Here is a 22,601-nt window from a genome sequence, read left to right as displayed (position 1 = left end):
CTTTCCTGTGCTTCTTTTTCTCCCTGCACTAACTTATCTCCACCCACTCTTTTTTTAAACCAAACTGTGTTGTATGCTATCAGATTCGTCGGTCTCTTTCAAAAGCAGATAATGGCACGATTCCCTGCTCCTGAGCAGCATGAACCCAGTCACTGTCTCATTCCTAATGTGGTGGCTGCACACGTTTTCTTCCTCCCCTCAGGGTCACTTGACCTTGTAGATAAAAATGTCCTCACATCCTAATGGAGTGGTCTTTATATTAGTCTTTAAAAAGTAGAAGCCAGGCTACTCTGGGGTGTAATTAGAAGTGACAAAACTTGGAGACAGTGTAACAACTGTGAATAATTGGCTCACAGTGTAATAAAAACAGTGGAGCCTCTGGCCCAATGGGGAAACATCAAAGAGGGAATCACCCTGCTCAGCAAGAGGCCCGGAACACACCCAGGTGCCGGGTGCTGCAGTGTCGCCTGTTGGCTCCCCAAGGCTTCATTAGAGTCCAAAGTACCCTGAGTGTGTTCACAGGTACTGGCTAAATGCTGAGGAGACCCACGTGGATGCAGGCATTTCACAGGTGGAAAGCCGTCTGCCTGAAAGGTTTGGGTGGGTTTTGCCTGTCAGAGGATCTGGTAGCTCATGACAGGCCCTTGGGGTTGACTTTGGAGTGGAATCAGGGCCCAGCACGGATCCTGTTCCCTGTGGTGAGGCCAGAGACATGGGATCCGTGCCTGGGAAGGCGTGAGGAGCCCGGGGTGCAGGGGCCACAGTGTGGATGCTGGAGTCAGGAGGGCAGGGCCTGCATCCTAGCCCTGCTGCTACCTGGCCATGAGGCCTGGGGCAAGCGTTTGACACCTGGCTCATGTCTACAGTGGGAGTACCTCAGGCCACTTGTGAGTATTAAGTTACTTAAGTAATATAAAAGTGTTTACTTAGTACTCTGCTTGACATGTAACCTGGGCTTAATAAACATAAATAGTAACTAACATTAAAGGATCTCTGAAGCCATGTGTCCCCACCTCCAACTCAATGTAGGGATTCTTTCTAAATTACCTTGCTTCTTGCCAGTAAGCTTTGACTGAACATTGTCAAATCCATTTTTGGAACAGTCCAGCCTGGGCAAATGTTTTCTGCTTTTCCCTCCCTGCTGACTGTGAAGAAAACACCCCTTGGTTGCAGCCCATCCCACCACCTTAAGCAGCCTCTTCTTCCTCCCCCCATCTCTGAGCTCTCTCTGTTTGCGTGTTTCCCTGGGCTGCAGAGGTGGGTGGCTGACATGTTTTTGATATATCCTGCAGAGGAATGTGTGAATTGGGTGTTTCCTGTTGTGAAAGGCTATGATCTATGTTATCCTGGGGCGCCGTATTTTGGGCACATCAGCTGTTTCCAGGAGGACGTGTTATTGTGTTTGTTGTGTGTGCATGCTCAGAGCACGTGAGTGTTTTGTTTTCTGAAAACTCTGATGGGGGACTGGGAGAGCTGCTTTTGGTAACCCCTAAGGGTTGTCATATTGTGCCATGACATCTGTGTCGCTCATGCGAATTCCTGGAACCAGAATTTCAGAGCAGAAAGAGCCTGGGGGGTCATTTACACACACTTGACTGTGAGCACCCTGAGGTCAAGGACCGTGTCTACCCTCTTGGACACTGTGCCCTCAGGGCCAGGTACGGAGTGCTTAGTAACTACGTGACGAACAACTAAAAGAATAAATAAAACAAGTCCAGTGGTTTCACTTAACAAATGAGAGAGGTGGAGCCCAGAGGGGACAAGGGGTTCCCCGAAGTTCACACGACAGTTTATGCTCATGTGGGTGCGCGAGGGCGTGTGTTCTGGCATAACAGGACAAAGGGGCAGACCTGGAGGTGGGCAGGCTGGCACAGAGCCCCAGGGTTAAGGAGAGGCGGGAGAGAGCTCATGAAAGCCTAAATGACCATCAGTCTGGAGTTATGCTGAGGTTTAGCGTTGGAATAGGTGGGCTGGGCATCCATCTTCCAAGATGAGGAAGCGTTGAAGGGGGTTTGGAATGAAGCCATTGAAGAAGTTGAAGGGGTAAATGCATAAGGAAAGATATGGGAGAATAATAGTATTTAGAGAGTGATTACCCGGTCAAGAACTGTGCTCAGCAATTTACGTATGTCATTTTCATCACCCAGGAGGAGTTATTATCATTATCTTTACTTTATAGATGAGGACACTGAGGCCAATCCAGTCACTTGTCCAAGGTCATAGTAAGTAAATGACAGAGGTGGGATCTGGCTCCACAGTCTGAGTCTAGCACACCTGTGTTCTCATCACCAAGCTCTACTGCTGGCCACGCACACGTGCCACCAACAGTGGTTCCCTCTGGGGAGGCCTAGACTTGGGAGAGGCCACAAAGAGTATCTAATTCTCCCCCCAACAGTAATCACTCATCCATTATCCATGTGATTTAAAATATGTGTGTGTGTGCGTGTATTTCACAAAGATTTAAGAATCATGATTGGTGGGTACTGGAGCACAACCAATAAACTGGGAACAGTAATTCAGCCTCTGGGGCAGCTGATGGAGAAGCCGTGACTGCCACCCGCAGGCCAGCAGGTGTCAGCCTTGAGCAGCTCCCCTGGCGTGGGCAGGTCGTGCCTGTGGGAGAGGCAGGCACTGCTGGTGCCGGCAGCTGCAGCCCAGCGGACGTGGGAGACTGGGCTTGCTGGGTCCCCGTGCAGACGGCCCCAGCCTGGCTGCAGCTTCCCATGTCGACAGGTCAGCCACACAGTCTGTCACTCCAAGGCGATATTATAAATGCTCAGCTGCAGCAGGAACTCCCCCGCACCTTGCTGCCAGTCTGGTCAGCGTGTTCCACAGTCACAGTGTAGCTGGTAACACAGCTCACGCGGCCTTCTTCAGAAACAGGGTGTCAGGACATGTGTCAGAACGGCACGCGTTTGGCCAGACCGTCTGCTCCTGCCTGACAGCCAGCTGCCATGCTGCAGCCACGGCAGGAAGGGTCTGGGTTAGACCTAGATGGGCCTCCACTATGCTGGGCATCGTGGGCAGGGGGGCCCGGCTCGCAGCCCCCAAAAGGGGCGATGTCCCCTTCACCTGCCAGTGCGGTCACTAAGGAACTGGGCCCTGCATTCTGTTATTCATTTTTGCAAAAGCTCAGAAAGCTGGTCCAGATATAATGTCACACAATTATGACAGAGAATTAGTTCACTTATTTCTGTATTAATCTTATGATTATAAAAGAAAAAATACTGTATGCTTCGGATTGAATTCAACAAAAGACTTAAAGGTTTTTTTAAAAAAGTCATTTCTTTCTTTTAGCTCAACTTTCCTATTTCAAGATAAGCAGAAACTAAGTTTCAGCTGGTCTGCCCCCCCATCCTCTCCCCACCTCTGCTGTTCACATGGGCTCAGCCCAGAGGGCCACACAGGCCGCTTTCTAAGGACTCAAATAGATCTGTGTGTTCACTTCTTTCTCTGAGATTCTCCTCCCCATCTCTGGGCCAGAGAATCATTTTTGTTAGCTGGGGGTAAAGGAGCCCTTTCTGTCTGCTCTAATTGTACTTTCTCTAGAATACTTAGCTTTGTAATAAGCCCTTCCTGTTTTAAGGGCACAGACTTTTGATCAAAAACCAGGAAGAGGCCCCTCTTGTCTCTGCCTTCTGCTGCCCATCCAGGCCCTGGGGCCATGCTCACTGAATAGAAGGCCGGTGCCATTGGGGTGGATGAAGGAAATACCAGTCAATATTTCAAAAATACCATCTTGTCATACTTGGTCATGGGGTTTTAAGAAAATGATATACAGAATTGTATAGGACAGGCTGGGGAATAGACAAGATCTGATGGAGACGGGGAAAGTCCCTAGGGACCGGCCAGCCTTGGCATTTCTCACTTTGGAGCAGCTCCTGTTGGTCAACATCAACTCCCTTGTCGCCTCTGACTCTGTCCCTCACCACCTTTACAAAATTCCCAGTCAGGGACACTGAGGAGCTATAAAAACAGCTGACACCAGCAAACATTAATCGGGCAATTCCTATGTGCCAGCACCTATGCTAAGTGCTTCATAACTTTCACTTTATTTAATTCTTACGACTCCACAAGGCAGACACCAGATGATCCCCGCTGCACACTTGGGCAATCTGAGGCACAGAGAGGTTGACTCCTTTGCCCGAGGCCCCACCACGTTTAGACATCAGAGTTAGGGTTCAGGCAGGTAGCAGTAGGCCTGGGAGAGGCTCAATTTTCTCTCCTGGGGGCATCCCAGCAAGGCTTCCTCCTGCCCAGCGTACCCTGAGGGCAACAAGAGGACCTGCCCGAGGATCCCCAACAGGGAGAACGGGGCTGCCTTGCACTGGGGCCCGGTAGCACCCTTCCCAGCATCTCTACAGCTTATCTGAAAAACACTATTTGGGTTCCGTCTGGGGCCCTGGAAACCATATTGGAAATAGAGGAACTTCAGGAAACCAGCAATTGTTTTGTGCTCTGAGTGACTCAGTCCCTGGGTCTCTGAGCCAGAGGCTTTAATACTTGTACAATGTTTGCTTCCTGGCAGACCTTCAGGCTCTGATACACTGTTGGGATATCAAGGAAAGGCAGCTTTCACCTGGGCTCCCCTTGACTTAAATGCTCTCAGTACAGAGTGGAGGGCACAGAGAAAACATCTTGTCTAGAGGTTTCCATTCAGGGAAATGCCCCAGGCCGGGGGCTGCTTACACCGGATATGGCTCCCAGACATGCTTTACTGGGGGGCCCGGCTTTGTTTAGAAGCCCTTCCAGGCCACAGACCACTATGGCTCCTCCCTCTTCCTTTTGCCTCAGGCCTGGTGCTTGAAGGTGAGGGGGCTGTGATTCTGCCTGGGGCCCTCAGAGCCCCTGCTGAGGTGGGGTAGGGCCTGGCTCGCCCACTACCTGTGGTCCCCTCTCCCCCCAAGGCAGTCCCAGGGCCCCTTCTGCTCCATCTCATAACCATTCCCACCTTTACAGGCACAGCCCTAAGGCTCAGAGAGGGGAGGAACTCCCACAGGTGTCCCACACCAGGACTAGCAGGACCACACCTCCAGGTCAGGTCAGGGGCAGTGGCCTGAGGGCCTACACGAGGTGCTGGTGACACCAGCAGGGAGTTCTGGGGCCACCCCAGGCAGCCTCAGTGCACAGAGGGCAGACGTCTACCAGATGTCACTCTTTGGTCCCTGAAGTGCTTGTCCCATTGCTCGAAGTTCTGTAGGGCTCACCTTCAGGGCCTCCGTTGTCACCCACTCCCTGGGGGCTCCTACAGCAGGTCACACCACAGCAGGCGCTCCCCTCCCGCAGGCCGGAAGGCGGAGACCGGGTCCTCCCTGTCCTGGCTCCCCGGCACCTTTCTGTGGGGCCTCTAGCAGGGCAGCCTCATTTCCGGTCACCGTGTCCTCAGGTACAGAGGAAAAGGCCTGCATGCTGCGACCCTTCCGTCTCGCTTCGGAGCCAATCTTCTCTGCCTGTTAGACAGGGTCGCAGTACAGCGCCTTCCGGGGCCAGGCAGGTAACGTCAGTGAGAAATTGACGCGAGCCAGGCAAAGAAAAATACCGTATGATTTCACTTATTTGTGGAACACAAAAGCAAAGCAAAACAGAAGGAACAAAACAGCATTAGATCTGCACTGATGGACAGTGACTGCAATGGGGTGTGGGTCGGGACTTGATAGTATGGGCGAATGTAGTGACCACACTGTTTTTCATGTGAAACATTCATAGGAGTGTATATCAATAATACCTTAATAAAAAAAACAGCATTAGACTCACAGACACTGAGAAGTGACTAGTGGTTACCAAGTGGGAGGGGGAGGGGTACTGTTAAACCACTGTGATGTACATTTGATTAAAAAACAAAAAAAATTGACTGGAGGGGCTGAACCTGGAGAAACTGGCCCACCTATAGGGTATGAAGCTACCGGCATCAGTGGGCTATTGTCCTGCAAAAATAGGGGAAGAGGTCTATCTGTGGGGGATGGATTCTGCCTTTGGGCCCCCAGAGAGATTGATAACCGCAAGGTCACTTCCAATCACCATCTGAGGGAAGCCACATGCCCACCACATGCCTGCAAGATCTGGAAGAACAGAATACTCCTAAAACGAGGTCTTGCGGGGCCCTAGGCTGGGTAAAGGAGCACCACACAAGCGTGTCACTCTCAAGGTCTCAGTGACATTACTCAGGGTCAGGTGGAGGTTTTCAAACTTTTTTGGATCTTGGCCCACTGGAAAAAATTGATTTGCAAAATGACCCAGTTCACAAATATGTGAAACAAAAGATCCATAAACAAAACTTATTCTTACACATGGTATGTACTGATTTTCTTCTATCCCATTCCATTTTAACACTTTATGTCATTTCATTAAAAAATGTTTGCAACCCAATAATATGTGTAAGATCAGAAGTGAAAAGAATAACGAAGATTATTCCAGGTTTGCACCATCCAATATAAAATTACATAAAATTAGAAATTTAGTTTCTCAGTCACACTAGCCACATTTCAAGTACTCAGCAGCCACATGTGGCTCTAGTGGCAACTGCATTAGATAGCACAGAAATAGAACATGTCTATCATTGTAGAAAGTTTGATTCAACACCCTCATCTACAAGCCTCACAGGTTTGCCAGTGAAGAAATCAAAGCCCAAGGTCCTTCCAGGGATGTATTTGAAATTGTGGATGTGTGGGTTGGGCACAAATGTATGTAGCCTCAGAGATGTCTGCCAGCGGTCGGTCACAAGGGGAATTAGGATGAAAAGTGGGCCCTTGTATATTTATCCTCACCACAGAACTCGTAACTCAAAGTCCACATCCTGCATTCCACATGCAAGGAAGTGGATCAGAACCATAATCTCCACCAAAAAAAGGAAGCAGATTTTCATTGCTCCGTAGAGAATGGAGCCCGTCAGATCCGGGCTTGAATCCAGGCTCTCCCTCTCAGTCTGTATGAGACTGAGCAGGGCACTGCTCCACTGAGCCTTAGTTTCTCCATTTGTAAAATGGGGATCATTGTATTTACCTTTCAGGATTTTCAAAAGGAGAGAAGTAATATACATAAAGCCCCTAGTACACTGTCTGGTATGTGGTAAGTACTAACCCAAAGCTCGATATGATAACGCTCATGACAACAGCAATAGGAAGATAAATAGTACAGAGAGGCGAAGATAAACGCATCTCCTACTCCCAAGGCAATTCCAGGGTGGCACAGGGAAGACTGGTTTTTTTTATTGTGCTTCTAATGGTAAATCCAGTACCTGGTACTGGCAGGCACTCAATTCATATTTCCCGAATGAATGAAAGATGCAAATATACCCCTAAATGCCACAGTCTAAGGTGGAGTTTGGTAAAGGAATTTTTTAGTAGGTCATTAATACATGGTATCAATATGAAGAAGTATGTGGAATGAAGCAGTCAAGACATAATAAGTAACCAAGAAGAAGAAGAAAGAAATTAAAAGAAATAGCAGGGAGGATAAAGAATACACTTCTTTTTGAGAAAAAAGGTTTTATAAAAGCAAAGTTCCTCCCCAAAAAATCAATGAACAGAAGTTGCTTTCTTTATATTGTGGAAACAAAGCTTCATTCAAAGTCCCAAACTGAATGTGCAGAGTAGGGGAAAATGTTCGCTGCCTGTGTGTATCAGCGAGCAGCTGTCAGTGGCTGCTTGGCCCATGCAAAACGCCCTGCAAACAGCTTTTTGCATCCATAAGTGTGGTGGACAGCTGCTGTTGTGCCTGCTCAGCATCTGCTCTCTGCCGCTTCTGGCAACAGACCCTCTCTCTGCCCTGGGGGAAGCTACTCCGTGGGACTGGGTGGGCTGACCCTGTTCCAGCACAGGACTGTCAAGTAGCCCAGGCCTGGCCAGGCAGAAAACACCACTGCTCTTCCCACGTGGATGGCAGGCCTGCGACCTAGTCCTCTCTGGGGTTTTTCTGCAGGTGCTCTTGGAGAAGCCATCTGTGCTAGGCCAGGAGGAGGTGGTCTGGGGCATCTGGTGCCATCTAGCCCCCAACATTGAGAGAGAATGAACAGGTCCCTGCATGCACTTCTTGGATCTGTGGATCCAGATGGGCCTGCAGTCACTGCACTTCTGAGCTTTCCAAACACACAAACCAATACAGTACAGTCCCTTTCTAGAAAAATACGAATTAGTTTGAGTTGGGGTTTTGCCATTTGCAACGAGCTACTTTATGTCCTAATTAATCACAGGTTACCATCTAAGTCATAATCTGCTATTAGTTTAAGTCAGGCAAGTAGTCCAGGACCACTGGACCCACAGCCTCTGGCTGAGGACGTAATGATGGGTGAGGGAGACGTGGCCCCTGCCCTCATGTGACTCGCCCAGCAGGGACGACGGTGGGCGGGGCGCTCTGAGAGAGGAAGAGGAGGGCGGGGTGCAGCAGACATCCCACGGCCTTTCATCCCTCATGTGCCAACAGAACCCCTCTCTCCTAGGGGAGCCCGTGTTTGTCCTCCCTGCGCAGCCACGTCTTTCAGGAAGGCTGTGGCTTTTCCCGGACTCGAGGAGGTGATCTTGGCTGGTAGAACTGATTCTCATCTTCTCATTCCTTTGCCAACTGATCGACTTAGGCAAAGGCACTGCTGGCCAAGGAGACACAGGGTGGTTGGATTGCGGGTGGGCAGTTTTCTTCAGCCTCTGGAGGTGGTGTCCGCCTGGGAAGCCGGGACTGCAGCCCTGCAGTCCACGGTGACTCCGTGGGAATCCACCAGACCTGGAATGGCTCTGGGTGCTTAAGGATGATGCTGAGCCTCCGAATTAACCTGCCTGGCATCTGCTCCCCTTTAGACTTTCTATTTTGTAACACAGACATGTCTAGATGATCTAAGCCACTTTCAGTTGGGGGTGTCACTTGTTGCTGCAGACACTCAATGGAACGAAGGGTGCTATGCTATGGGAGAATCCAGGCGGTCAGGGAAACTTACTTCCGGGGGTCACTCTGGAGACGGACAAGGTCAGCCAAGCAGGGGCGGGGGTGGGGGGTGTTGAAGTGGTGGTGTAGCAGGAGGCAGAGGTGGAAATGAGACCGGAACAAATTCCTTCATGGTGGTACTTTTTGCTGCATGAGTGTTTCTCAAAGTGATCAGCTAACAATCTGCTTCAGAATCACAGGGGGCTTGGGGCAAGGTGGATTGTCAAATTCATATGCCTGGGCCCTGCCCCAGACCTACTGATCAGACTTTAAATTTTAAATAAGTCCCTCAGGAGAGTCTTTTGTTCACTAAAGACTGAGAACCCTTGGGTCAGTGACTAGAAGACTCACACAATTTTTGGCACCAAGATGAGAATTTTAGGAATCTTAACATCTGATATGAACATGCATCGAAAGTGCATCATTGATAAAGTACCGATATTCTTCTGAGAATTACAAAGTGCATTTTCTCCAATGTGTTTGCCAACCTTCACAAAAGTTTTAAGTCTACTGACAGCAAAAGAATATCCTAATGCAGGTAGCTTAAACATACAATTTAATTAGCCCTGCGAGATGGATTTTCATTTCAGAAGTTTTCTTTCTTTTAGGAAGAGTGTTTCTGGTCCATTATTAGAGCCACCCCCCACCAGGCAGAGATGAGCAACACAGGTGACTGTGCAGGTGGAGGGATAACCGACGGTGTTTTCTCTCTCTTTCTGGTGTATGCTGGGGAATGCACCTTGATGTCTCAGAGCCAACTTGTGGTGGTGTCACACGTCCAAACCTGAAATTCTTCAGTGGTCCTTTCACACCTACTTGCATGGTCTCTCTGTTACCAGGCCAAGCAGACAGATCCCTTACCCAGCTCTCCAGCTCTGCCTCTCTCCATCGCCACCAGCCCTGTCCCGGCCACAGCATCTCTCACCTGGACTACCGCAGTGGCCTTCCTACTGTGTATCTCTTCTAGATCAGCAGTTCTCAGCTAGGGGGAGCGATTCCCTGATTCCCTGACTACCAACCTGGGGTCACTTGACAAGGCCTGGAGATGTTTTTGGTTGTCACAGCTGAGGGAGAGGGGTGTGTGTGTGTGTGTGTGTGCGCATGTGTGTGTGAGTGGCATCTAGTAGGCAGAGGACAGGGATCCTGTTAAACACATTACAATCTATAAAACAGCACCTCCCCACTCCTGACAAAGAATCACCTGCTCCAGGGTGTCCGTAGTACCAAGGCTGAGAAATCCTGCTTTAGATGGATCCCCTGCAGGCCACAGATATTAGGCCAAAGGCCCTTCGCTGCCTTCCCTCAACTGTATAAACCCTGTTGTCACTGGGTCTCACAGTGCCGGGTACTCTCCTCAAGTGCATTTTCCAGCAAGTACTGGTATAATTAGTTGTGATATTTCACCTAATCTCTGCTTCCTACAATAGATTCTAAGCAGGGATGGTACCTATAGAGCTCACTTCTCTAGTCTTAATGCCAAGCACGACATCCGGCCCTTAGCAGGTTTACAAAAACATTTTTTTAAAAATGAACCTACTTTATGCAAATAACACATGCAATCATGAAACATAATTGTAAGCATAGCCTCCTGTGTACAAGACAATTACATTCTCATAGCGACGATCTGAAAAATCCATACCACAAGATCAGAGGTTTTGCACCCTAAGAAAAGCATGATGGCAGAGTTCTGAGACTTTCTGATCTCAGGGGTTCTCTACACACTTACAATTTATTATGAACCTCAAAGAGCTTTTGTTTAGGACAGTTATATCTACTGGTATTTATCATATTAGAGCTCATATCTGAGAATTTTTAAAAAACAGACTATCGTTCTTTCACGAGGGGAACAAGGCAGGAAACTTCTTAGGATTGTTATGAAAATAGTGTTGATGCTGTGGACTGCTTAAGGGGTCTCAGAGTCGTGGGTATCCCTGGAGCAACTTTGAAAACTCTTGTACTATGGGAATTCTGATGTTATAGAGATGACTTGCAGTGGAATCAGAGCAAGCTACTTGGAAATGCCACTTGTGACCTGGCCCTTGCGAGGAGGGTAGCACTGGGACACTCAGGAGGGACACACCTCTTCTGCTGGCTCCCTGCATGGCTCTACAGCAAAAGTGTGCAAACTATGGCTCAAGAATCGAGTCTGTTCCACTGCGGATCTTTGTAAATAAAATTTTACAGGAAAACAGCTCTGCCCATTCATTTATGTATTGTCTATGGCTACTTTTGCGCTAAAATAGCAGAGCTGTGAAGTTATAACAGAGCCCTGCACGACCTGCCAAGCTCAAGAGATTCACTATTTAGCCCTTTTCAAAAAAAGTTTGCCAACTCTTTTCTTTACAATATTTATAAAAAGACAAATATTTCAGTCAAAAATAAACTTGAAGTTGAACAACTTCTTAAAAAATGCACCTCCCCACCCCTACACTGACTGGGGGTTAATGAATGGGTAAGGAAGTTGGGAAAAAACATACCTCCATCAGGGGCTGGTAAAAAGGCCATTAGTTTGCTAAGCCATACTGAGACCACCAGGAGGGTTGAGGCAAGCCACTTACCCATTAGCAGACACTGTGGAGCATATGGACCTATACAGGGAAATGTTTTTTGACAGTCAGTGCTGCCCAAAGATGAAATTGGGCTCGACAGACAGGAGTCAGATCTTTGGGAATCAGACGGATAACTATTAAATTACGGAGCACAAACTTGGTGCTTAAGGCGGTAGGCAGGTCATGCACATGAGTGAGTGGGCTGGGGAGAGATGAGGTAGTGGCAGATGAAGCCAAACAGGTATGGCCTCTACCTGGTTTCAACTGATCACTGCCATGTGGCTGGAGAACATGGACTCAGTGAAACCAGAAATCTGGATTCCAAAGCAAAATCTCCTAGTTTTTATAGCTTGGTGCAAATAACAACAACAACAAAAAAAAACCCCACAAACACTATATAAGTCAAGTAAAATACATTTATGGGTCATTTTGTCACTCAGGTCCACCAGGATAAGTTGAACTTTAGTGCCTTTGTCAGCCTAGATATGCTTTGAATCTAAGAGAACAAAAGCAACCCCTTATATTGAGGACTTTTTGATTTTCAGGGACATCTAATCTCGTGCTTTTGTGTTCAACCGCCCGCCCAGTCAGGACTCAGAAGCCAGGGCTTCTTACGCCGAATCCTGTTCGTGCTATGGCTACAGGATCCACTCCACCAGAACAAAAATCTGAATACAGGAGATACACTGGGTGGAACGAAATGCAAATGGGCAGTGGAGGCAGAAGACTTCCCCAGACTGGGCGAGCAGGGAGAGGGCCCCGAGGGGCAGGGGTGCCGTGGTTGGGGCGAGAGCAGCATACACAGAGAAGGCAGTCCATCGGATCTCAGGAGGGGCTGCTCAGCCCAGACCTTCTCTTGGCTTCAAAGGTCCAGAAGCCAGTGGATTCCTGTTCAACCTAAGCTGGCTTGAATGGGGTTTTGGTCATTTGCCAATCTAAGAGTCCTGACAAATAGAAAGTCTTAAGAAGGGGGTTAAAATTTTTAACACTGTAGTGCAAAAGCAGCCACAGACAATATGTAAATGAATGAGCATCGCTGTGTTCCAGTAAAACATTATTCACAAAGACAGGTAGTGGGCCAGAACCGACCTTCCAGCCAGAGTTTGCCTATCCCTGCTACAGAACCATTTAGCGGGCTGGTGGAAGGAGTGTCACCTGCTCAGAGGCTGTTTGGCTGGGTTATTAGCCTACAGGATCCTGAAGATCCCCACCCACTAGGATATTCACAGATGCTTTGGCCTGACTTCTGTGTCAAGCATGCAGAGGTAGAATGTCCATCTCTAATTAAGCTATGTTTGGAATGGAAAGTATCCTCTTACAAAATGCCTCCAACCATAATTACCAGTTCTGTAACTGAGCATATGTCGGTGGAAGCCTCAATTCATAGGAAGCCAGTTAAAATGCAAGGAAGGGACAGCTAGCAGATCTTTTGAGTTAGAGTCCAGGCTGCTAATTACTTTTGTTAAAGAAATATATAAACATGCAGATGGCATTTGTAGTAAATATGATCATCTACATATAAATATCAAAATCCAACCCACTCCTCAAGGCCTATCTCATATGCAACATACTTCTAGAAATATTTCCAGATTCTCCCCTCATTCTCCACTAAATATGAGCTTTCTTTAAAACCTCAGGGCATGTATTTCTTATGACTAAGCTGTGGTTCTAAACTAGAGCACACACATCAGAATTCTGGGATGTCTCATCAGATTCTGGGCCCCACTCCCAGGATTTTCTATTCAGTAGGTCTGGTGAAGGGCCTGAGAATGTGTATTTCAGATAAGTCCCCAGGTGATGCTCATACTGCTGGTCTGGGACAAGGTGGTGAGGGCCACTGACTTAGAGCACAGTCTCCCTTATAATAATATTCCCTCTGTACTTGTGTCATTTCCTCAGCAGATTGTAAACTGCTTGAGGAGGGGTCCTACGTATGTCCGTATGCCCTTGACTTTTCTCGTGGGCTCTCAACCAACATCTAGACACACCGATGGGATGAGATGAGGAGTCAAGATTTTAGTCAGAATGAACCTGACAGCTGTTTCCTACAACAGGTCTTTCTTGAGCCCACAAGGAAGCAGATGTAACAGACATGTTCCCAAGAGGTAACCAGTAACTGGCGCTGGAGATGTCTGTGGCCAGACCACGCTGTAACAGAAATCACAACATGGTCAAGTTCAACATTCTGATGGAGACCAAAACCCAAATGAAATCCATCAAGTGTTTATGCAACTTCTCCTCTATATAATTTGGTTATTGGGTGTGGATGGGTGTGTGGGGTGGGAGGGGAGTGGACAATGACAACAATAGAAACACTAAGGTTATCTAGATACCCTTTATAGGGACTCCAAGAAAAAAAGTATGTTATGAATCAGAATGTGACTGTATTTGGAGACAGGGTCTTTAAAGACAGGATTACATTAAAATGAGGTCTAATTTGATATTACAGGTGTCCTTATAAGAAGAGAAGATCAGGACACTGACATGCACAGAAACCATGCCTGTATGAAGATACAGAAGATGGCCATCTACTAGCCCAAGAGTGAGGCTTCAGAAAAAATCAACCCTGCTGACACCTTGATCCCGACCTTTCAGCCTCCAGAAATATAATAAATTAATTGCTGTTGTTTAAGACATCCATGTATGGTATTTTGTTATGGTAGTCCTAGAAAACTAATATATACTCCAAATCATTATTTTAAATAATGCAAAGGGTCTAAAAGCTTTCAGGGAAACAAGCTGATGCGATGCCCCTAGAGGGAAGACACCCTGCACACCTGCTCTAGGCTCAGCCCTATCATCTCCTGCCTGGAGGCTTCTGACGAGTCCTAATTGGACTCCTTTTCCCGTTCATTCTCCACACGGTAGACAGGGTGCAGCATTCAAAGTGCAAATCTGATGAAGCTTGACTCCCACCACTTCCAGCAGCATTTAGCACCATTCCACAGCTTTACTTTGCTCTTGGGACACGGCCAGACTCCTTGCAGAGGTCTATAAGTTCTGCGCAGCCTGGCCCCTTACCGGCCCCCACCTCCTCTCAGACCTTCCTCCCCTCTGGCAGTAGATGGCAGCCACCCTGGCTTGCTTTCCTTTCCCTCAAATGCATCCTGATCCCTCTCAGTACCGGGAGGTTCCCACGCCAAGACAGACATACCCAAGGAGCTTCCATTCACATGGGTTTCCCATCCTGGACAATGGCTCCTGAGGCAGAAGGCCTTGGGCAGGGAGAGGTCCTGCTCACTGCCTCTGCCAGGTTAGCCACCAGCAGAAACTGTGCAAGGAGTAGATGGAAGTGTCTGAGGAGCGAGAAGGGAGGGACACTGAGATGTTCTTCCCAAACTAGGCTCGGGCAAATCCTGGTGCCAGCACCATTCACCTGGGAATTGTAAAAGGAGCCGAAGGGTGAAATTCTGGGCTTGTCGGCCAAAACGAGTCACCTGCTCTGATGGGCATGATCAAAGCATTCTTTCTTTTTAGTCTGTCTTGCTCACTGCCCTCCCAGACACAAAGAGAAGAGCGGAGCTTCTCTCCTATGGTCGCTGTCCTACATCTCTTTTATCACCATTTAATTAAAGAGACAGAGCTTTCTGAATAGTATACTGAAATGCACGGTTGGACGTATGACCTAACGATGGGATGACATATTTGAAATCAGGACATCATACATAAGGACACTAGACCCACAATGAACTGACTCTTTTTACCTTGCCCCATTTACCTATAAGCCAAATAAAGCTGCATTTGCCTTGTGCTCAATTTCTGTACAGAAATGTATTCAATTTTAAGGATCAAGAAAAATATAGCCAGCAACCAAGTGTAGCAGGAAACAATTCAAATACGTGCGGGCTTCCCTTTCAAAGAACAGTCAAGGGAAGAAGGCATCTACTTAATAACTAGCAAAACTGAGGCAAAATTCAAGTCCTCATTCACAGTCTCATTTGATGGTCACCAGACTTGTGGGTCAGGCGAGGCGAGGGTCACTCTGCCTGCGTTAAGGATGGGAAAACTGAGGCTCAGGGAACCGAGGCAGTGAATCCAGCTTCCCACGCACTTCTTCTGACCCCTAGTCCAGCAAGCTGTCTTTTCTATGCCTGTGCACCCGCACATAGACTGCTAGATTCCTTCTCCATCACTCTCCATCCTAAAATACTGTTTTTTAAAATTTCCTGGTGCTATTGCCAGCAAAAAATGATTATTGCAAATATAGGTTCAAGAAATCCCAAGAGATCCATTAACATTTGTTTCCTAAATGTCAGTTAAGTGTGGTGCTCAGACATGAAGGAGCAAATATCAATGAGACACATAAGCATTTTCACTTTCTCAGCCTAAGCTAGATTAATGCTTCAAAACAACAACAACAAAAAAGTCCTACCAGAATACCTCTCTTCTAGCCAGAGAGGCATTCTGTCCCTAAACCACTACAGGAACCCGGGTACAATAATTAACATGTGGGCCAGAGGCCCAAACTCCTTGGCACAGGACATTCTCAGATGAGAAACAGAGAAGCCCCGACTCCTACTCACATAAAGGGCTTATTGACATTGTCTGGTGAAAGGAATACGGGTGTCAAGGGACAGAGCAACCAGACAGGAAGCAGAGTTTTGGCTGTGGAGGCTGTATGGTTATGGCGGGGAGGGGTGGGTTTCTTCCCTATTTTAAAGCCCCTTACATTTTCACCAGAGCGTTCTCTAAGTTCATACCCTCAAGTGGGCTTTGCCACTGGCTAAGGGGCATTTCCCTACAGCACCGATGTCACAGAAGCCAAAATAATCCAGGTTAGCAAACACATTCTAGTTGTAAAACAGAAGGCTTCAGAGAGCCCCCGTGGTCAGATTACTCTGGGTGGCACCCGGGGCTCCAGGATTGGGGGCAGCTGCTCGTCTTGGAGCTAACAACAAGGAGAAACACAGCCTCAGTGAGGGCAACTGCATTCAGATCCAGAAGACACCCCAGAAAGATAGTGGTTTGATTATAAGAGGGAGGGAGTGGGAGAGGATCAGGGCTAAAAGGCTCCAGGATGGGCCAGAGGTCTGAAAGGTGCCAAATAAGAAGACGGAGGTGGACGCAGGCACTCATCCCATTTGTTCTTGGCCTCTGCACAGGGTGTGGGATGCAGAGGGCCCTGGAGCTGAAAAACAATTACTGCACATTTAGTTAGCCTGTCTGTACTTCAGACTCTCCTCAACCTGGAGGTACGTGCAGAACCCCTGTGTTACAGTCCAACAGAGGGGCCGCAAAGCATAGCCATGACTAGAAAGTGCCCTTCCAAGGACAAGATGTCCTGACGTTTCCTTGAGTACCTTGACACAAAAAGCTTTCCTGAGCAAGCATGCTACAGTGACACTAGCATTATCCTGGTGTCACTTTTCTGGCACCCACCAAGCCCCAGGGAAGAAATGGCTCAAAGCAGAGAGTCCTGAGTCAGCACAGGCAGGTTCTACAGTCCACACGCTAAAGTTCCTGTTTGTTGGGGCAGTTATTCACCTGGCAATATTTATTGGGTAATTTCTATGTGCTGAGGGCTGGGGATACACAGATTAATAAAACCAGCATGTTTCCCACCCTTTGGGAGTTCACAATTCCATTGGAAAGACACACAGGAAATAAATTGAATGAATGAATGAATGAATCAATCAATCAATCAATCATTATAAAATGTGACAAGTGGAATGAAGGAAACGAATAAGGGGTGGGGACAGGCACTGAAGACAAACATTTCGGCCGAGATTGCGAGGGTGAGAGGAAGCTAGCCATGGAAGATGAGGAGAAGAACAATGAGGTAGGTGTAGAAACAGCCTGTGCAAGGACCCTGGGGTTGAAGGCACGTGGTGAGCTCAAGGTCCCCAGTGTAGCTGCAACGTCAGGGTCAGGGACAGACCTGCACAAAATGAGTTGGAGAGAAGGCTCTCAAAATGTTAAAGTTCTACCAAGCCCTTTTCCAGGTCCAGGTGTTATTATAGTTGAAACAGCTCTTTGAGGCGAGGAAGGCTCATAGGATGGGCCCCTTGAATTGATGAGGGCACTAGAGGGTGTCAGAGTTTTTAGGAGAGCTGAGATTTGGACTCAGTTCTTCTATTTCCAAGCCTAGGAATCAGTTAAATGGTTTCTCTTTTTCTTATATATACATGCACGCACGCGCACACACACACACACACACACATATATTTCATATATACATATGTGGTATAATTTATATAGTATAACTTACAAATAATGAAGTATACATATCTTAAACACTATGCATTTTGGCAAATATATAAACCCATGTAAACAACATCTCAACAATCAAGATAACGGTACATGCCCATCACGCCAGAAAATTCACGGCAACCTGTTGCAATCAATCACTCCTTCCCCCAAGCAGAGGTAAGCTCTGCTATGATTTCCATCAATACAGATTAATTTGCCAGTTCTTGAACTTCCTATAATGGAATCATACAGCATGTTCTCTTTGATGTCTGGCTTCTTCAGCTCAGCATTCTTTTGTGATTCATTCATGCTACAGCATGTGTCAATAGTTGGGTTTTTTTTTTGCTGAGTAGTATTCCACTGCATTAAGTATAACTGGCTTAACAAATTACGTTTGTTAAATGTTTAAACAACTGGTTTATCCTTTTGTCCACAGATGAACATCTGGGTTGTTTCCAGTTTGGAGATACTGTGAACTAAGCTGCCAGGAGCATTCTCGTACAAACCTTTTTTTGTGTTTTCATCTCTCACGGGTACATATCTAGGAGTGGAGTTGCTGGGTCATAGGTAGCTGTATGTTGAGTCTTGATGAACCTTACAGTTCTCCCAAGTTGTACCATTTTACATTCCCACCAACAGAGCATGAGGAATTTTAGCTGTTTTGGTGGGTGTACTTGGGTGGTTTTAATTTGCATTTCCCTGATGACTAACGATGTTGAGCACTTTTTGTGTGTTTATAGACCATCTGTATATGTTTTTTGTGAAGGGTCTGTCAGAATTTTCTTGCCCGTTTTTGCTGCTTTTAGCATTCTAAGAAGTCACTGCCTTCCTCAATGTCATGAGACACTCTCCTGCACTTTCTTCTAGAAGCTGTACAGCTTCAGCTTCTGGTCTACTTAGGTCTAGGATTTCTGTGTCTGTCTTTCCAATGCATCTTTTCTATCATATTTGAAGTGAATACCACCCCACTATCATTAGAAAGATGAATTAAATAAGAAAGATAAGGTGTTTCTGTGTCATCATTTTGGACTTGAATGTCAAGTTGAAAGAGATCTTCGAGGTCATTTGCTCTATCTCAAATTAAATTTTGTGTATTGATCAGTGATGGACAGGCTTGCCAAGTATGAGGAGTCCTTTATTTTTTGGTTTTTACTTTTTATTGTGGCTTAACTTGCATAGAGTCAAATGCACAAATCTTGAGCGCAGAGCTCAAATTTTTTTACATATGTATATATCTATGTAACCACAGATATATACAGATCTGTATATATACATTTGAGAACTCCTTTTTAATGTCAGAAATACTTGTTAGCCTCTCTTTATTAGTATTACATTCAGTAATAGTTGTGGTGGCTTTGTGCCATATAGAATTTTCTCTAATACATTTGACAGAATATCACGTAGGCATTTGAGGTGCACACAAGGATTTGTAAGCTCTAGCAATAATTCTCTGACTCCCCAGTGGCCTGTGGCTTGCACTAGACCATGCTGACACACGGCTCGGCCCTCGAGGTGCTGGTAATCTAAGAGGAGTGTCAGGAAATGCACATGAGCAAACACGTTGACTTATAGCAGATGGCCCATAACCATAAGAATGCTTTGAACCAAGGGCTGGGGACTTCAGAAGACAGAATAAAATCACTTGTCTTTTTGGTCTGAAGATAGCTAGGATTTTGATAAATGGGGGTAATTTTAGAGGTAGCTGTCAATGAGAAGAATGGTTTAAAAAAAGGCTTAGTTAGGATCCTTTCCCTTGTAATTTACAGAAACCCAACTGAAACTAGTTTAAGCAAAAAGAGAACTTGTCGGATCTTACAATTAGGAGGTCTGAGGCTAGGGTGTGGCAGGTGGGCTCTGGTGTGGGGTCCGGCCAGATTCAGGGGCTTTACTATATGGTCAGAGCTATGACTTTGTCTAATTTTTAGACAAGAACAGCCACTGGTATCCCCAGACTCTCATCTCCTCAGCTCAGCCAACTCAATGGAATGACTACTTCTCCTCCCCAGTATCTTCTTATCCAATTTCAGGGAATACTCTAATTGGCTTCTTTTGGGTCTAATGTTCACTGATAAATCCTTGTGGCGAAGGCAGATGGGAAACTCTGGTTGGCTAGTTTAGTGCCACCCCCTGGAGATGCAATCCCCGCCCACAACTGACACCCCATCAGGACTGCATAGAATTGGCATAAATTTCTTGCAAATCAGCAGAAGGAGGGATGAGAAAACACGCAGGACAGACCATTTGTCTGCTGCAGTTCATTACCAGAGAGTGTGGGCTTTGTGCAGGCAATGGGAATGGGAAGCAAGGCAGGAGGGGACTTTGCTCTGGACACTGAAGCACTGGCATGGAATACTGCTCTGGCTTGAGTATCGCCCTCTGCAGCTAAAGAGCTGTCTGCCGAACAGATCCCAGGGCAGCCTGTGCAGCCTGGTGTTTAGTGGCCACTTGAGAAGAGTCATATAATATCAGAGAGTGAATTATGGGATGTGCTGAATATGAGGGCAACACAAGGAACAGAGATTTGTACAATCCTTTCTGAGTCTATCTTCCCAATGCATCTTTTCTATTATATATGATGTGAACCACCCTTGTCATTAGAAAGATGAAGTAAGAAAGATTAGGTGTTTCTGTGTCATCATTTTGGATTGCAGTGTCAAGTTGGAAGAGACCTCCAAAGCCATTTAGCATAGGAGCCAACAAACCGTAGCCCATGGGCCAAATCACGCTCTACTTTTACCTTTAAAAGAAATTTGGACAGGCCCACAGCCTCATCCATTTGATTAGACACTGTCTAGGGCTGCTTTCATACAGCCATAGAGGATGAAATCTATACAACCCAAACCCAACCTATAAGCCTATACAACCTAAAAAACCCCAGGTAGTTACTACCTGGTATTTCACAGAAAAAGTTTGCCAAGCCCTGGTCTTGTATGACATGTTCCCTGCTCAATAGGATTGTTTACTAAATCATTAATTTCACCTCTGACTCATGCCTAGGATCAAAAAAGACAACACATGGGAAGTTTAGACTAAAGTCTGTCATATAACAAAACACTCCTTAAACATGAGCTGAACCAAAGTCCTGGGTTATCAATACATACCTCTGTGCTCCCCTTCCAGTGGAATGATCAAAACGTGACTGTATCTTAACAATACCATGTGTTGATGAATTAGCGTATTTAAAGGGGGTTTTCCCAACACACTCAAATATATTTCATTACTTTAGCACTACTAATCATTATTGAGTGTTTTCCATGTGCCAGGCACTATGCTAGGGCTCTTACATCTGTTCCCTCACCAAATGCTCCCCTAATATTCCCAAGTTGAGAGGAAACTGCAGGTTTGGGATAAAGTAAGTCATGAAAGGCTGCACAGCCAACAAGTGGCAGAGCTGGAACGGGAGCCCAGGCAGCCTGGCTCCACAGCTCAAGTGCCTATCAAACACACTATCAAGGTGTCTTGATTCGGTCTGTAACCTAGTTTTCAAAGTATCAGCGTGCACATAGCTCCAGAAATCAGAATCAGATGATAGGTCCACCTGTCCCATGAACAGTAATGCTGACAGCAACCCCTGTCAGTCCACCGGAGCACCACCATCCTCTGCCCGCTGCACCTTCCCCTCTCACCCACTCACACCAGCACTGCCGTGCTCAGCCTGCCCCCACTGCCCCTGGGCACTCCAATCCACCAAGTATGTGCTGCCAGGGAGACGGTCCTAAATAATGCACAGCTCTGGTCTGGTCACTGCTCGGTTCAAAACCTCTGTGGCTCCTCGTTGGTCATCGACTATAACAGATACTAGCGAGCCTAGCATTTCAAACTCTCAAAGATATGATCCTCACCAACTTGCCAGCCTTTTTTCCTCACTGTCCACCTACTCATACTCTATGAAGACAAACTGGACTTCCTGGCATTTCCAGAAGCCCTCTGTTTATTTCACCCTCCACCCAAGGCAAAGGACCAGGAGGCAGAAGTTGTGCCAACAAGGGATTTGGAATGCCTGCCTGAGAGAATGAATGAAAAAGCCCACGTGGGACACCCCTTCCTTCCCTTCTCCTTCACATAAGTGTTACCCACTTCTCAAGGTCTTCTCCACAGCGTTCCCCAGGACTCCCCAAAGAATGAGGCCCGGCTTCCTCCCCACCCCTTCCTCTTCTCTCAACACCAGTGATGATTTCCTTTGTATTTCGGTCACACATACTCACGTTCACCTATCTCTGTTCCATGCGTCTCTGATCCCACAGCACCTGGCATGTCACCACACCCAGTGAATAGGACAGCAGTTCTGGGACATCCAAGAGGAGAGCACAACCAGCCACGCCAACCCTCACTGTCCCTGTGACCGTCATCACAGTACAATGGGGGGGACAGTGAAGAAGGGAGGCAGGAGGGAGTACGAGGAGGCCTCAGGGTCAGACGGACATGGCTTCAAACCCCGGCTCCACCGCGTCCGAACTCCTGCCACTTCACCTCTGAACCTCATTTCCCTTTTATGCAAAATGGGGGCATCAAATATTCCTCCTTAAACTCATCTATTTGACTCTCCATTCAAGGCTTCATGGCCTATTAACTGTGAGATTTGGGGGCAATGACCTCTTTGCTTAGCCTCAGTTGCTTCCTCCGTAAAATGAGGTTAATAGTAGTAGCTACCTTGTGATACTCCATGAGGGTTAAGTGACTTTATGTTTGTGGAGGGCTCAGCACTGTGCCTGGCACACACTAAATGCTCAGCAAACATGAACTGTCAGCTATCCATCACTGTCAAGTGCTGCAATGAGTTCAGAGGACTTGGCAGTGAGCAAAACAGGTAGGTCTGTCACATAGCCATCCTGTGACTTACAGCCAGAAGGGGACAAGAGACTGAAACAAAGTAAACCTGCTAATGGATAAAACAATTCCTGGCTGTGGTAAGTTGTGGGGAGGATGGCGAGAGCCAGCAAAATGTGGGGGACC

At 47.0% G+C, this 22,601-nt stretch overlaps 1 protein-coding gene across 1 annotated transcript in view; it reads right to left on the bottom strand.

Annotated features, from left to right (window-relative positions):
* ABLIM3 (actin binding LIM protein family member 3) overlaps nucleotides 1-22,601 on the bottom strand; it is a 101,771-nt gene that overhangs the window by 69,805 nt on the left and 9,365 nt on the right. The window lies entirely within an intron of this gene.

This window comes from Manis javanica, chromosome 14 (assembly GCF_040802235.1).
Source record: "Manis javanica isolate MJ-LG chromosome 14, MJ_LKY, whole genome shotgun sequence".
Lineage (NCBI taxonomy): Eukaryota > Metazoa > Chordata > Mammalia > Pholidota > Manidae > Manis > Manis javanica.
Note: the sequence above shows the minus strand (reverse complement) of the source record. Positions and strands in the feature narration are given on the sequence as shown.